This window comes from Mus caroli, unplaced genomic scaffold (assembly GCF_978045245.1).
Source record: "Mus caroli unplaced genomic scaffold, Mus_caroli_1 scaffold_19, whole genome shotgun sequence".
NCBI classification, from domain to species: domain Eukaryota; kingdom Metazoa; phylum Chordata; class Mammalia; order Rodentia; family Muridae; genus Mus; species Mus caroli.
Genome location: NW_028227274.1, coordinates 52,326,054 through 52,344,011, shown reverse-complemented (window position 1 = coordinate 52,344,011; position 17,958 = coordinate 52,326,054).

Genomic DNA, 17,958 nt, shown 5'->3' with positions numbered 1-17,958 from the left:
TTTTTTCATTCTGTACAATTAGAATTTTGATTATTATCCATCATGGGAGTTTCTTTTCTGGTCCAGCTTGTTTGGCTGTTCTCCACACTTTCTATGCCTTGATGCTTACCTCTTTCTTTGCATTTGGAAAAAATTCTCCTATGATTTAAGGAGAGAAAACCCCCCACATGTTTTCTGTACCATTGAGTTGTTTCTTCACAGTCCTCTGGTCCTATTATTCAGAGGTTTTTATCTATTCACAGTATCTCAGATATCTTGGGTGTTCTGTGCCTGAATTTTTGACATTTTTGGTTGGGAACCTACACTCTAATGACTGAACCATCTCCCCCCCCCCGCCCCCCCCCCCCGCCATTTTACCTGGACTTTTAATGGGTAACATTCTCTTAGAGTGAATGACTCTTTTTTTTTTTTACCTTGTCTTCAAGGCTTGAAATCTGCCTTTTACTTCATTCACTGAGGTTTTTATTTGACTTCCCAAGTTTTTTCATTTTAGTTTGATTTTTTTCTCTAGAGAATCTATTTCTTTGTTAAATCCTATTTTCATATACTGGATTGTTTTTCATTATTATAATCAAGTGTTTGTATTTTCAAGGTCTTTATTCAGGCACTTTTCATATCCTCTTTCAAGTCCTTGAACATATTCATAATTGCTATTTTGAAGTCTTCTTGTTCTTTAGCTAAATTCTTTTCTTGGAGAATTTTACAACAGTGGTGCTGGCTTCTGAAGGAGGCATATTGTTTTGATGCTCATGTTTGTGATTTTTTTGTACAATCAAGATCTCTGGAGTAACTGTATTTATAGGGTTTGTTGTGTTGTAGGTGTTCAGGTCTTTGATGTTATCCCAATCTATCAGGCTGTGGACCAAGTGAATAATGTTTTAATTTTAGCCTTGAGGACCCACTAGACTTCAGGGTTCAGACTCTGAATAATCTAAGATGGCCATGGTAGTTAGGGTGGCTGAAGTTCTGATTGGAGCTCAGACTTAGACTAGAGGCGGCCCCAGGTCAGCACAATAAGGATTTGGTAGTAGGTAAGCAAGTTGGGGGAAGAGAACAGACTCTAGGGGGTTGATAATTGGGGCCCAGTGGTTAGTGGGCTGGCTGAAAGTAGGAAGGAGGAAGCAGGGAAACTGGATTGAGGAATCTCTACCTGAAGTTCTGGTTGGAAAGCAGGCTGGGGCCTCATCCAATTTGCTGTCAATCCCAGGGATTAACCTCAGGTTATTAGGATTACACAGCAAATGCTTCGCTCCTAACCAAAGCAATCTCAAGGGCCCCCATTACGACCTTTCTTTTGCTTTACTGACTACAAAGAATAGTTTTTCCAATTAAAGGGCAATTAATAACATCTAACGAAGGAGGCTTTAATCGAGAATTTTTCAGGTGCTTCAAGACTTTTCTTAGTGGAGAAGTGAAAACTATCTCTTACCAAGAGTGATTTTATATATATTATATATATATCTTACCATAAATGATCACATTCTACTTTTCAATCTACATTCTAGAAGTCTAATTTTGCACAGTTGTCTGATTATTCTAAGGCTCTTCAATACCATACATTTTAATAAGTAAAAATCAAATATATTATTTACCTGGTAGTTATGCAAAAGCATTTTTTATTAAATATATATTAAGCAGTAAATGAGAGGCAGATAACACACTTTTAAACAAATTTACTTATTAAATATGGTTATGTAAATATTTACAGTAGCTATAAATACCATATTCATATTAGTTTATTATATTAGGTGAATTTATTCCATATTTACTCTCTTTAAAAAAAGCACATGTTGAGCAATAGAGATGGCTCAGCACTTAAGAGCACTGGCTGCTCTTTCAGAAGATCAGTGTTTAATTTCCTAGCATCTTCATGGTGGCTTTCAATTGTAACTCTAATCTCAAAGGATCCAAGGATCTCATCTGTCCTTTGTGGGCACTGTATGCGTGTATAACATAATCATACATGCAAAAACAACAATATACATAAAATAAAAATAAATAAAGTCTCAAAAATGAACATTAAATCGCTATGCAGTAAATCACTGTATACATCATTCTGGTGTATGTATGATGTTGACTGAAGTCTAACTCATTATCATGTAAGGTCTGTAAGGAGGACTGATAGTTTCTTTTAATTTCAACTTGACTCAATTTAAAATCATCTAGATAAAGACTCTTAATTAGAAATTGTCTAGATCAGGATGGTCTATGGGCACATCTTTGAGAGCTTGTATTGACTTGCCTTTTCTTGGGCAGAGGGGTTCCTGAGTTATGTGTGGTGCTAAGCACAAGGAAGCATGGTATATTCGTTTTCTCTTCCTGACTGTGCGTATGACGTGCTTCTTCAAGCTCCTGACTTGGCTTCCCTACAGTGATGAACTATAACCTGGAATTACAAACAGAACCAATCCTCTCTCTGTCAAAGTTGCTCCTTTTTTCAGGGTACTTTATCACAGAGGTGGAAACAAAACTACAACAGGAGGTCACTAGTTCCTGTGGACAAACCATGACAACTGAGTTTAGTGCCTTTTGAGAAGATACCCAGGAGGAAACCTCACCCCTTCTTCATGCAATGTCTCAGGAAGTTAATGGCATGAAGAAGAAGGTCCCCACTAGAAACGGAGCCTGCCAGCACATTGGTCTTAGACTTCTCAGAAACCACAAATCTGAGGAATAAACTTCTATTGTCTGTAAGCCACCCAGGCAGTAGAATTTTATTACAGCAGCCTGAATGGACTAGTACACTTACAAAGCACCTCAGATGGTAGACATGGGACTCTGACAGATATCCTATTTTACCATTTTGTTTTTTCTTTTGTTGATTTGAAACATTTTAATGAGTCACTATTTTCTTTTCATAAATCAACTCTGACATTGGGGAATACATGAAAAGCGTATAAACATTGCTGTGCTTTATTTTGGGGCAGTTGTATGGTCCACTTGGGGGTAGAAAGGGTAAGTTTGAATAGATATTGAATCATTTGTGGTCCAAAGTCTCTGTGCTCTGTTGTCTGCTTTAATTAATTGAATTAATTGGTATGTATTATACTATACATATCAAGTTTCCTTCCTTTGTGCATCTTGGTCACCAAGGCATCATTCAATAGTGCTTTACAAGGAGTAGTAGACTAGTGTGGGGACATGTGTCTATTTAGGCTGCAGTTTCAAAACCCTGGATTGATTTCCCAATGAAGACACAATTGTCTTTAGCACACAGACAAAACTCTGTCATTTAGAAGATCAAGATGCCTGCTGACAGTTTATTTATGAAGTGAATGTCTTCTGAGGCTCAGCTTCCTACACTATAAATTGAAGATGGTGGTCCTTGTTGTCTTGTTGGGTTGTTTTTTTTGTTGTTGTTGTTTTTTGTTTTTTGGTTTTTTTTTTTTTTTGGACATTTACAAGCTTATTATCACCTCCAAGAAACTTTAAAGATCCCTGGACTGGAAATGTGATGGTTATGATTAATATTCTTATTTTCAGTGCCTCTGGGGCTTCAAGAACATCCAATGGTCAGGCATCCTAAAACCACAACCATTAGAAACCCACCACAAGGAGCATCACAAGTCAGCAAGAGATGTTTAGATCACGTCATCTTTGACTGTTATCATTCCAAGTATCCCTGCTTTTCTATATAATATTCAAACTTAGCTGAAAACACTAACAAGACACTGGCAATGGGTTCTTTTCCTAGTAATTCAATAAATTTCTCAGGAAAAAAAGCTGGAAATTTTAGAGCATTCACCAACTATGAGAATATAGGCATTTTCTTGTGTTGGTCTTCACATTTTCTTTCTTTTTTTTTTTTTAATTTTAATCATACCCTTAACAATATCCATCAAATTCCTTTGTCCATCTTGGTAGATTAAAAAAATATATATTCCAAGTTGAAGCTTAATACCAAGGAAAACATAATCTCTAATTAGGATTACTTCAGAAATTGTGTAGATAAGTACTATAAAAAAATGAAATTCTCAAATATATGTTTACTTAAGAAATAACAAAAATAGTCAGTGTTCTAATTTTTACTTCAATAGTGTTGATTGCTAAGAATATTTATTGAAATACACATATATATTATAGGTGGCTTCTTAATTAAGATTAAGTAAGTAATTCATGTATAATTACATTTCTATTAATTTATATCTGAGTGATTTTTTTGCCATGTTACATTTAACAAGATAGAGTCAAATTAATTTCATAAAGTAATACTCCTATTATTGAAAATAAATATATTTTCACTGAGATGTTATAATATCAAGATGTGGAGTACATGTGTTATAATAATGTAGATTAATATTTCTTACACAGTAATGAGACTAATCTTTTCCACTGCACATAACACTACTGTGATTATGCCAATTGATGCTATCTACAGTTGAGCCACTCTTAATATAATATGATAGGAACCTATGTCCCCAACTAAGCCCAAAGGCATAAATACACACTGCCTTCTTTCCTTACTGAGGAACTTGACATAATTCTAATAACTGATAATCTTTACCTAACAATACAGCACTTACAAAGGACTCAACAAATTATGTATTAAAATGTTGTCGTAAAATTTAACCAACCCTGCAGCATTATGTTAAATGGATACCACATAACCCAAATAAATGCCCCTGCCTCTAATCTAACATATGTAATATCCTGGCTTTTTTTTTTTTTTTGTCAACGTAAAACAAATCTAGACATATCTAGGAAGAGGGACTTTCAATTAAGGAACTGCTTGCATAAGATTTGTCTGTTGGTAAGCCTGTGGGGTATTGTTTGATTTATGATTGATGTGGGAAGACTCAGCCTACCATGGGTGGTGCCATCCCTGAGCAAGAAGTCCTGGGCTTCATAAGAAAACAAGTTGAACAAGCCATAAGAAACAAGGCTATAAGCAGCCTCTGTGTCACTTCCTGCCTCCAGATTGCTCTTTGAGTTCCTGCCTTGTCTTCCCTTAGTGATGGACTGTGACTGGGAATCGGGAGCTGAAATAAACCCTTTCTTCCCCACGTTGTTTTTGGTCAGTGTTTCAACACAGTGACCGAAACTAAATTCAGACACCTGGTAATCCCAAAGTATGCTATTCTGAAGCCATAAAATTTGGTTCTTTTTCATGTATACATATTTTTACATATAATGCTGATTGTAATATGTATACTTTCAACCTATTTTAAATTATAAATTCATTTGGAAATTCAAACTCAGCTTCGACCATGTGTGGTTTCTGGGACCAAAAATATCTTCCTACTAATTGACATTCAACACAGATGTGTTGAATAGATTATTCACAGGACTTGCAGAGGTGATTGTCACAGCAGAGCTAAGGCTACTTTTTAGTCAGTACCTAGATGCATACATCTTTCATGGGTAGACCTTAATTACATCTGTGGAAACCCTAAGATATTCTTCATAATGGAGCTGTGATCCATCTTCAACTCGTGTGTGTGTGTGTGTGTGTGTGTGTGTGTGTGTGTGTGTGTGTGAATGTATGATGCACATCTGTAAAACTGAGCAGCTCTTTCTGCTTCTGCTAATGAGATCTGCCGACATGGAAGAAGAGGAATTCCAGAAGTTGAGCCACGTGGTGATTTCTTTGGAGTTTGTGTTTCATTTAGATCTATTTCCTCTCATGTCTGAGGCATCCCTTCATAGAATGTGCTTTCTCCCAGTGGGCTGTCAGATATTCTCTGGAGACCCAGCTGTGTGGTTACCAATTAAGAGAAAAGTGTTCAAAAATGGAAAAATATATGTATGAGAGACAGTCACTTGAGGGGAGGAAAGGAAGAGAGAGGAAGACATGTGTGATTTATATGTATATATACATATATTGCATATATGCATGTATGCACATGCACACATATATAAACATGCACAAAACATCCTGCATTTAATGGAGAAGTCTCTTCTTTAAAGTAAAACACACACACACACAAAACAAAAACAAAACAAAAAACCCAACAAAACAAAAAAACAAACCAAAAAAACCCCACTGAAGTAAGGTCCCAGAAATAACTAGGTCGCTGACATCAAGATTCAGTCTTTCTGTTTTTGCTTTTTTTTTTATTCTCTAAAATGACTGGCACTTCCTCATCAACCATTCTGTGCAGTCATAGAGTCTGAGCATATGCAAGTTCCCATGTTATCTGCCTGATGGGAAGGTGATTACCATAAAACCAAAGCAGCAGTAGTAAATGGAGTGATTCTAAAATGCATCACAGCTTTTACAAAAAGAAGAATAACACAGTGAAAGTCATCCCAAAAGAGAGGGTACTGGTAGCATTCGCCTGGGTGGACCTACAAGATTCTTTGCTGAAGAGTGAGAACAGCTATTGAGGCTGCGGATGCGGTAGACACACAGCCACTCAGAAAACATGTAATCGTTATGATTAAATGTCTACTCACCTTAACTTCACAAGCACTTTAGTCTTAGCTGTCCTTTCCTCTGAATCTGCACACCATTCAGCAAAATGAGGGGAAAAATGTAAGCAGTCCAAGGCAAGGCATAGATTTGTCCGTGTTTGTATCCCCGCAGAATAACATTAAGGCCCCCAGCCAGGGCAGACTCCTTTAATGCACAAAATAAAGACATGAAAATCTTTCCCTTAATAAAAGCTACAGTTCAGGTACACTTGCTCAGACCAAATAAACAATTGCAAACTGACACTCTGACAGAAATGTGTATAAATTATTCAGAATGAAATGTTCGAGTAATATTAACCTTAAGGTATAGTCATCAATTTTGCCCTGACGGGTGGCATTGGGTAGTTAGTATTCAAGTGTTACTACATAAATAAAATTGATTTATTCTAACTGGGAAGACTGAGAAAAAAATTTTTATCAAGATGCCCAAATTCTGTTTCTTCTGACTTGATCAATCACCTCTTTACTGAACTGTGTATCGCTTTCCTGCAGAATTCTTAGCCAAGAAATTGGGCTAAGGCAAAATGAATAATGCATTTGCTGCAGTGTGAGACTAATGACCCTTAAGTGCTTTTTTTTTTTTTAAAAAAAAAAAAAGAGCAGCAATAGCTGCTTCCCTTATAAACAGATTCTCTCTCTCTCTCTCTCTCTCTCTCTCTCTCTCTCTCTCTCTCTCTCTCTCTCTCTCTCTCTCTCTCTCTCGGAATTAAATTTGGAATTGGCTGACTGGGAAGTAGAGTAATGAGAGGCGAGGAATCAATACAGCTAATACGGTATCCATGGCACAGATGTAGGATATACACTTGGTTTCTGGTCTTGCTCTCCATCCCTGTCTCAGTGTCCTGTATCTCAGCCACATCACCTCTCACTCCCATTTAGACATGCAGTTTCTCAATTCTGTTATTCATTTGTGCATTGCCTTTTTAAAAATATAGTTTTCATAATGCTATTGTGTCATTATAAAGACATAGTCGATCAAATGGAGACAGGCAAGACAAGACGCTGTGTGCTTTCTAGAAGCAAGAGGGATCCCTGACAGTGCTATGTGGTTAAAAGCTGCCTTGGCTGCCATTTTTTGATGGGCTAACAATTTTTATCTCTTGCTGAGTGGGTCCCTAAAGAGACACAATAGTGGTTTAACTTTCTGCATCCAAATGTCTTTTTAAAATCTGCATAAATCAGCCGAGATAAGATAAATGCCTACATGAGATAGACTTAGAAAGGACCTTGCACGTGTATGACTGAAGAAAATGGCGAGACCTCCCAACGAATACTGTGGAATAAGTTTGAATTAGCCTTCTTTTTTTAAAAAAATATATTTTATTACGTATTTTCCTCAATTACATTTCCAATGCTATCCCAAAAGTCCCCCACACCCTCCCCCCCTCTCCCCGCTTTCCCTACCCACCCATTCCCATTTTTTTTTTTTTTTTGGCCCTGGCGTTCCCCTGTACTGGGGCATATAAAGTTTGTGTGTCCAATGGGCCTCTCTTTGCAGTGATGGCCGACTAGGCCATCTTTTGATACATATGCAGCTAGAGACAAGAGCTCCGGAAAACTGGTTAGTTCATAATGTTGTACCACCTATAGAGTTGCAGTTCCCTTTAGCTCCTTGGGTACTTTCTCCAGCTCCTCCATTGGGGGCCCTGTGATCCATCCAATAGCTGACTGTGAGCATCCACTTCTGTGTTTGCTAGGCCCCGGCATAGTCTCACAAGAGACAGCTATATCTGGGTCCTTTCAGCAAAATCTTGCTAGTGTATGCAATGGTGTCAGCGTTTGGAAGCTGATTATGGGATGGATTCCTGGGTATGGCAGTCTCTAGATGGTCCATCCTTTCGCCACAGCTCCAATCTTTGTTTCTGTAATTCCTTCCATGGATGTTTTGTTCCCAATTCTAAGAAGGGGTACAGTGACCCCACTTTGGTCTTCATTCTTCTTGAGTTTCATGTGCTTATCAGATTGTATTATATATCTTGGGTATCCTAAGTTTTGGGCTAATATCCACTTATCAGTGAGTACATATTGTGTGAGTTCCTTTGTGATTGGTTTACCTCACTCAGGATGATGCCCTCCAGGTCCATCCATTTGCCTAGGAATTTCATAAATTCATTCTTTTTAATAGCTGAGTAGTACTCCATTGTATAAATGTACCACATTTTCTGTATCCATTCTTCTGTTGAGGGGCATCTGGGTTCTTTCCAACTTCTGGCTATTATAAATAAGGCTGCTATGAACATAGTGGAGCATGTGTCCTTCTTACCGGTTGGAACATCTTCTGGATATATGCCCAGGAGAGGTATTGCTGGATCCTCCGGTAGTTCTATGTCCAATTTTCTAAGGAACCGCCAGACTGATTCCCAGAGTGGTTGTACAAGTTTGCAATCCCACCAACAATGGAGGAGTGTTCCTCTTTCTCCACATCCTCACCAGCATCTGCTGTCACCTGAATTTTTGATCTTAGCCATTCTGACTGGTGTGAGGTGGAATCTCAGGGTTGTTTTGATTTGCATTTCCCTAATGATTAAGGATGTTGAACATTTTTTCAGGTGCTTCTCAGCCATTCGGTATTCCTCAGGTGAGCATTCTTTGTTCAGTTCTGAGCCCCATTTTTAATGGGGTTATTTGATTTTTCTGGAGTCCACCTTCTTGAGTTCTTTATATATATTGGATATTAGTCCCCTATCTGATTTAGGATAGGTAAAGATCCTTTCCCAATCTGTTGGTGGTCTTTTTGTCTTATTGACGGTGTCTTTTGCCTTGCAGAAGCTTTCCAGTTTCATGAGGTCCCATTTGTCAATTCTTGATCTTACCATGCAAGCCATTGCTGTTCTGTTCAGGAATTTTTCCCCAGTGCCCATATCTTCAAGGCTTTTCCCCATTTTTTCCTCTATAAGTTTCAGTGTCTCTGGTTTTATGTGAAGTTCCTTGATCCACTTAGATTTGACCTTAGTACAAGGAGATAGGAATGGATCGATTCGCATTCTTCTACATGTTAACAACCAGTTGTGCCAGCACCATTTGTTGAAAATGCTGTCTTTCTTCCACTGGATGGTTTTAGCTCCCTTGTCGAAGATCAAGTGACCATAGTTGTGTGGGTCCATTTCTGGGTCTTCAATTCTATTCCATTGGTCTACTTGTCTGTCACTGTACCAGTACCATGCAGTTTTATCACAATTGCTCTGTAGTAAAGCTTTAGGTCCGGCATGGTGATTCCACCAGAGGTTCTTTTATCCTTGAGAAGAGTTTTTGCTATCCTAGGTTTTTTGTTATTCCAGATGAATTTGCAGATTGCACTTTCTAATTCGTTGAAGAATTGATTTGGAATTTTGATGGGGATTGCATTGAATCTGTAGATTGCTTTTGGCAAGATAGCCATTTTTACAATGTTGATCCTGCCAATCCATGAGCATGGGAGATCTTTCCATCTTCTGAGATCTTCTATAATTTCTTTCTTCAGAGACTTGAAGTTTTTATTATACAGATCTTTCACTTCCTTAGTTAGAGTCACGCCAAGATATTTTATATTATTTGTGACTATTGAGAAGGGTGTTGTTTCCCTAATTTCTTTCTCAGCCTGTTTATTCTTTGTGTAGAGAAAGGCCATTGACTTGTTTGAGTTTATTTTATATCCAGCTACTTCACCGAAGCTGTTTATCAGGTTTAGGAGTTCTCTGGTGGAATTTTTAGGGTCACTTATATATACTATCATATCATCTGCAAAAAGTGATATTTTGACTTCATCTTTTCCAATTTGTATCCCCTTGATCTCCTTTTGTTGTCTAATTGCTCTGGCTAGGACTTCAAGTACAATGTTGAATAGGTATGGAGAAAGTGGACAGCCTTGTCTAGTCCCTGATTTTAGAGGGATTGCTTCAAGCTTCTCACCATTTACTTTGATGTTGGCTACTGGTTTGTTGTAGATTGCTTTTATCATGGTTAGGTATGGGCCTTGGATTCCTGATCTTTCCAAGACTTTTATCATGAATGGGTGTTGGATCTTGTCGAATGCTTTTTCCGCATCTAATGAGATGATCATGTGGTTTTTGTCTTTGAGTTTGTTTATATAATGGATTATGTTGATGGATTTCCATATATTAAACCATCCCTGCATCCCTGGAATAAAACCTACTTGGTCAGGATGGATGATTGCTTTAATGTGTTCTTGGATTTGGTTAGCAAGAATTTTATTGAGGATTTTTGCATCTATATTCATAAGGGAAATTGGTCTGAAGTTCTCTATTTTTGTTGGGTCTTTCTGTGGTTTAGGTATCAGAGTAATTGTGGCTTCATAGAATGAGTTGGGTAGAGTTCCTTCTACTTCAATTTTGTGGAATAGTTTGTGCAGAACTGGAATTAGATCTTCTTTGAAGGTCTAATAGAACTCTGCACTAAACCCATCTGGTCCTGGGCTTTTTTGACTGGGAGACTATTAATGGCTGCTTCTATTTCTTTAGGGGATATGGGACTGTTGACATTGTTAACTTGATCCTGATTTAACTTTGGTACCTGGTATCTGTCTAGAAATTTGTCCATTTCATCCAGGTTTTCCAGTTTTGTTGAGTATAGCCTTTTGTAGAAGGATCTGATGGTGTTTTGGATTTCTTCAGGATCTGTTGTTATGTCTCCCTTTTCATTTCTGATTTTGTTAATTAGGATGTTGTCCCTGTGCCCTCTAGTGAGTCTAGCTAAGGGTTTATCTATCTTGTTGATTTTCTCAAAGAACCAACTCCATGTTTGGTTAATTCTTTGAATAGTTCTTCTTGTTTCCACTTGGTTGATTTCACCCCTGAGTTTGATTATTTCCTGCCATCTACTCCTCTTGGGTGAATTTTCTTCTTTTTTTTCTAGAGCTTTTAGATGTGTTGTCAAGCTGCTAGTGTGTGCTTTCTCCAGTTTCTTTTTGTAGGCACTCAGAGCTATGAGTTTCCCTCTTAGAAATGTTTTCATTGTGTCCCATAGGTTTGGGTATGTTGTGGCTTCATTTTCTTTAAACTCTAAAAAGTCTTTAATTTCTTTCTTTATTCCTTCCTTGACCAAGGTATCATTGAGAAGAGTGTTGCTCAGTTTCCATGTGAATGTTGGCTTTCCATTATTTATGTTGTTATTGAAGATCATTCTTAGGCCATGGTGGTCTGATAGGATGCATGGGACAATTTCAATATTTTTGTATCTGTTGAGGCCTGTTTTGTGACCAATTATATGGTCAATTTTGGAGAAGGTCCCGTGAGGTGCTGAGAAGAAGGTATATCCTTTTGTTTTAGGATAAAATGTTCTGTATATATCTGTTAAGTCCATTTGTCTCATAACTTCTGTTAGTTTCACTGTGTCCCTGTTTAGTTTCTGTTTCCATGATCTGTCCATTGATCAAAGTGGTGTGTTGAAGTCGCCCACTATTATTGTGTGAGGTGCAATGTGTGCTTTGAGCTTTACTAAAGTGTCTTTAATGAATGTGGCTGCCCTTGCATTTGGAGCATAGATATTCAGAATTGACAGTTCCTCTTGGAGGATTTTACCTTTGATGAGTATGAAGTGTCCCTCCTTGTCTTTTTTGATAACTTTGGGTTGAAAGTCGATTTTATTCGATATTAGGATGCCTACTCCAGCTTGTTTCTTCAGGCCATTTGCTTGGAAAATTGTTTTCCAGTCTTTTACTCTGAGGTAGTGTATGTCTTTTTCCCTGAGATGGGTTTCCTGTAAGCAGCAGAATGTTGGGTCCTGTTTGTGTAGCCAGTCTGTTAGTCTATGTCTTTTTATTGGGGAATTGAGTCCATTGATATTAAGAGATATTAAGGAAAAGTAATTGTTGCTTCCTTTTATTTTTGTTGTTAGAGTTGGCATTCTGTTCTTGTGGCTGTCTTCTTTTTGGTTTGTTGAGGGATTACTTTCTTGCTTTTTCTAGGGCGTGATTTCCTTCCTTATATTGTTTTGTTTTCTGTTATTATCCTTTGAAGGGCTGGATTCGTGGAAAGATAATGTGTGAATTTGGTTTTGTCGTGGAATACTTTGGTTTCTCCATCTATGGTAATTGAGAGTTTGGCCAGGTATAGTAGCCTGGGCTGGCATTTGTGTTCTCTTAATGTCTGTAGAACATCTGTCCAGGCTCTTCTGGCTTTCACAGTCTCTGGTGAAAAGTCTGGTGTAATTCTGATAGGCCTGCCTTTATATGTTACTTGACCTTTCTCCCTTGCTGCTTTTAATATTCTATTTTTATTTAATGCATTTGTTGTTCTGATTATTATGTGTCGGGAGGAATTTCTTTTATGGTCCAGTCTATTTGGAGTTCTGTAGGCTTCTTGTATGATCATGGGCATCTCTTTCTTTAGGTTTGGGAAGTTTTCTTCTAAAATTTTGTTGAAGATATTTGCTGGCCCTTTAAGTTGAAAATCTTCTGTCTCATCAACTCCTATTATCCTTAGGTTTGGTCTTCTCATTGTGTCCTGGATTTCCTGGATGTTTTGAGTTAGGATCCTTTTGCGTTTTGTATTTTCTTTGATTGTTGTGCCGAAGTTCTCTATGGAATCTTCTGCACCTGAGATTCTCTCTTCCATCTCTTGTATTGTGTTGCTGATGCTCACATCTATGGTTCCAGATTTCTTTCCTAGGGTTTCTACCTCCAGCGTTGCCTCACTTTGGGTTTTCTTTATTGTTTCTACTTCCCTTTTTAGGTCTAGTATAGTTTTGTTCATTTCCATTACCTGTTTGGATGTTTTTTCCTGTTTTTCTTTGAGGACTTCTACCTGTTTGGTTGTGTTTTCCTGTTTTTCTTTAAGGACTTGTAACTCTTTAGCAATGTTCTCCTGTATTTCTTTAAGTGAATTATTAAAGTCCTTCTTGATGTCCTCTACCATCATCATGAGATATGCTTTTAAATCCGGATCTAGCTTTTCGGTTGTGTTGGGGTGCTCAGGACTAGGTGGGGTGGGAGTGCTGCTTTCTGATGATGGTGAGTGGTCTTGATTTCTGTTAGTAGTATTCTTGCGTTTGCCTTTCACCATCTGGTAATCTCTGGGGCTGTGCAGAATACACTGGGCGGGGTCCTGGAACCAAGATGTCTGTTGCTTATGGTCAGGTAAATTGCTCCCTCTCCGCTCAGACCCCTTTCCTCTGTCTGGTAGGTGGCCAGATGTCTGGGGCCTGTGCAGAATACACTGGGTGGGGTCCCAGAACCAAGATGTCTGTTGCTTATGCTCAGGCAAAGTGCTCCCTCTCCGCTCAGACCCCTTTCCACTGGCCGGAAGGTGGCCGGATGTCAGGGGCCTGTGCAGAATAACTCGGCGGGGTCCCGGAACCAAGATGTCTGCTGCTGATGCACAGGTAAAGCATTCCTGGGCCGGTCGGATCCCTAACCACTAGCCAGAAAAGTGGCCAGCTGTCTGGGGCCCGAAAAAGGGGCTGCCTTAGAAGCTCTGTGGCTCCCCCCGTCCCAGAAGCTTTTAGCTTCTGTATTCCGTACTCTCACCTGTGCAGAATACACTCGGCGGGGTCCCGGAACCAGAATGTCTGCTGCCGATTCTCAGGCTAGGTGCTCCCTCTCTGCTCAGACCCCTTTCCTCTGGCCGGAAGGTGGCTGGAAGTCTGGGGCCTGTGCAGAATACACCCTGCAGGGTCCTGGAACCAAGATGTCTGCTGCCGATGCTCAGGCAAAGCGTTCTCGGGCCGGTCGAATCCCTAACCTCTGTGCAGAATACACTCGGCGGGGTCCTGGAACCAGGATGTCTGCTGCCAATGCTCAGGCAAGGCGCTCCCTCTCCGTGAATTAGCCTTCTAAAGCAGCACTTGAGGTAGAAATAAAGAATTTGGAGATTTAGAATGGAAGTCAGATAGAGTAAGCTCCCTTCCATGGGTGGAGCTGTGCATTGGTGGGGATCACAGTTGGTGGGTGGCTGTGGAAAGTTGAACTGTGCTTTAAGAAGGTAGTCATTTACAAACTAGTGTGGGGTCAGGTAACCTCAGCATTCTCTCTGCAGCTCCCATTAGGTCAAACCAGCAGCGCCCCCTACCATCACTTTCATCTTAAGAAGCATGGGCTAGTTCTGCCCCTTTAGCTGAGAGCTTTTTATTCTAGGAAAGATTAGACTCTACCCAATCACTGCTTCTTTTTTTGTTTCATTTTCATCCTGCCTTGAGAGATCATCAGTCTACATAAAGTAGTCATAAGTTCCCAAGAAGTGATTCTTAAAGAAGTAAAAGAAGATGAGGAGGAAGCAGAGGAGTAAGAGGAAAGGAGGAGGAAGAGGAAAGGAGGAGGAGAGGAAGAGGATGAGGATAGGAAGGAGGAGGAGGAGAAGGAGAAGGAGAAAAGGTGAAGGAGAAGGAAAGAAGAAGGAGAAGGAAAGAAGAAGGAGAAGGAGAAGGAGAAGGAGAAGGAGAAGGAGAAGAAGAAGAAGAAGAAGAAGAAGAAGAAGAAGAAGAAGAAGAAGAAGAAGAAGAAGAAGAAGAAGAAGAAGAAGAAGAAGAAATAGAAATGATTTTCTTTAAATAAAGCAGCACCAGTGTATTTGAACTAACAAAGTAAAAAGAAAAAGGAAAGGAAATCTTCGTTATTTGTAAAGGACAATGGTATTTGAGCCATTGCATCCTTAGAGTCTAATGGCAAAGTCATTGAAAGGTTATTATTTTTAGGCTCCTCATCTTTCCCATGAAACTGTAAAGAAAATGATTTAATATTTAATTGATACCACTGGGCAGCCAAAAGATAAATCTTTTACTTTCTGGTATGCATGCTATGGAGACATTCACTTTTGTGTACATTTAGGTGTCAGTTCTCACAGTGGGAATTTCTCAAGCTGGAAGCACTCATTCATAAACACACACACACACCATTGAAATAAATGTGCATATACTTTCAGGTGGGCCCAGGGCCAAAGCTTCTGTGGGCTCTTTGTCCTAGTTCTTGACTGTGCAAGACCGAGAGAAACATGTTGCTAGTTATTAAACTGGAAGCCCAATATGATCTTCGAGCCACAGAAGCACAGTGATTACCTCCCGTTGCTCTGCAGAGCTAAAGCGTCTTTCCACACCTGTGTTCTTCTGCTATTGTGTCATTATGACCTAGTAACTTTATCATAAGGATGTCTCCCAATACAGATCACTAGAACTGAATTCACATAGAATGATAACATGTTAGAGGTGTGTAGTGGATGGAAGAGGTCGGCCAGAAGTGACGAACATTAGTAAGTGATTTAGGAAGACTCCTTTCAAAATGGCAATTAGAGGTGGTTTTGCTGAAGTGATTACTGATAGAAACTTTATTCATTTAAGTACATAAGCAAATACGTTTAAGAATCATTGCAGCAATGTAAGAGATTTCCAGAATAAGGTATTAGGAAGAGCCTGTTGTCTTTTGATCTTTTTTAAGCGCAGTTCATTTGGGCAATGATGGGACTTTCTTTTTTTAACTCGATTGCAGTTTTCTGTTGCTGCCATGGACTGTCAATAGGATAGCTAGGGGTCATCAGTACGGAAAGAAAACCAAAGACTTGACAACTTTCTCCAAAATTCTAAGCATTCATAGGTTTTTGTTTTTGTTTTGTGTCTGTGTGTGTGTGTGTGTGAGAGAGAGAGAGAGAGTGTGTGTGTGTGTGTGATTTTAGACTCCCAAGAAGGAGGACCATCAGTACATATTCTGAGAATGTCTAATGCATAGATTGCTTGTTCCAAAACTTTAGTGGCCAATTAAAGGATCACATGAATAAATATAAATAAATAATTGAATAAATAAATAATAACATCCCAAGAGAAATCTGAACGCCATTTCCATTTTGACTCTCTTACTATTTTACTAGTAGAGGAGTGTTTGAAGTGAGGGTCTCTAGCACAGTGGCCAGGATAGCTTCTTGTGTTTACAGGAGTGAGACTTTAGCCCCTGATGGCATGGCTTACAAGATGGTATGCTTCTTCTGAGATCATTCTTATTTGTTGGACTTGTTAGAGAAACCAAACCAAACCAAACCAACTAACCAACCAACCAACCAACCAAACAAACAAACAAAAAACAATAAGACAAAGCGCTAGCCAGACTGTCATCTGTTTTGGATGAGACCTGACACTACCTATCACACATGCTTCCTACATCTCCCCCCACCCCCACCCTAACCCCTATACCTGCCACCTTGGGCAGAGACTGTCTACCAGGAAATATCCTCTTGGTAGACATGTTCCCTGGCTTAGGTTCCATCTCCCCTCCCATTAGCTATATTTTAGTCAAATACCTTCCCCAAGGGCAACGATTAAGCCATCCAGTGTTTATGAAATTGAGGAGACATCTCCATCCTGGGAGTGACACATTTACATATATTGTTTCCAGTGATTTCTGCCTAAGCCAGGTATTCATCAATGTGCTTTAATGCTTGTTAGATTCAATTTTATACTTGCTTTGTAATCCTATCCCCAATTTGAAGGTCACTCACCATTTTGACTTCCATTTTCCAATTTCCAGACATGCGTGGACTTGGAAGTGACATACCCAATGGAGCAGTCTGTGATTCTTGGATGCTCACAGCATCACATCAGAGAGTGTTGCTGACCGAGCTCATGGCTCAGTCTTCAGCCCCACGTCTTTGACCTCCTCTTGGCTCTCAGTTACAGTAACTGCAGCCTCCTACTGCTCTCTGCTGCTCCCCCAGTCTTGCTGTTAATGGGCTCCAGCTGTAGCTGGCTTACTAGAGCAGTTTAGCTTTATGCTCTCATCTCTCATTTCTGAAGTAATTGCAAAGACAATGGGACTTGAGACCCTGCTTAAGTGAGTAATGATGATGTTAGTCCCTTGGCTCAGTATCAGGTCACCCTACAGCTTCATCTGTTATTATAAATTGTATAAGAAAGCAGAAAAATCCTGGGCAGTACTTCGGCAGTCTCGTTCTTACTTTCTATCACCTAAAGAAAAATAATTCCTAGCCCTTTAGTGTTGCGGATGAATTAGTATTTATTAATGCTGTTTTCATGATACTTCCCAATGTGAATTCTTTGAAAAAAAACAGCATAAATCACTTCACTCTAATTAACTCAAAAATAAAAATAGCGCACAGCTGGCTTAAGAAACCCACTCAAAGTTTGTTCAGTTCCAAACTCTATATGTTTCAATGAACACCGATACAATTAGAATGGTCATTCCAATCAGGGGACTTTACTTCAGAGTTCACTTTCACTCTCAACTACATATATGTTTGTACTCATGTATGTATATAGGTGTGTGTGTGTGTGTGTGTGTGTGTGTGTGTGTAACAGTGTTTTATTTTTCTGCTACTTCACTACTTTTCCAGAAGGTTGAGTTCACTTATCCACAATGACAAAAGAAAAAAAAATATGGTGGAAAGTGAAATTAGCTTTGCAACCTCTGCCCGTGATTCCTTGATACAGATATAAACTGAAACGATCCAGGAATTGAGTGTGGATACTTACTTTCCTTGATCCATAGACGGTCTCCAAAATGTCTTCTTGCATTTTATGACTGCGTATCCTTGGAAATTGGTTTTTACCAAACTCACTTTGTACATGTAACTCCAAGAAAGCCAATGTTCCAGGAGCTGTTTCTGTTGGTTG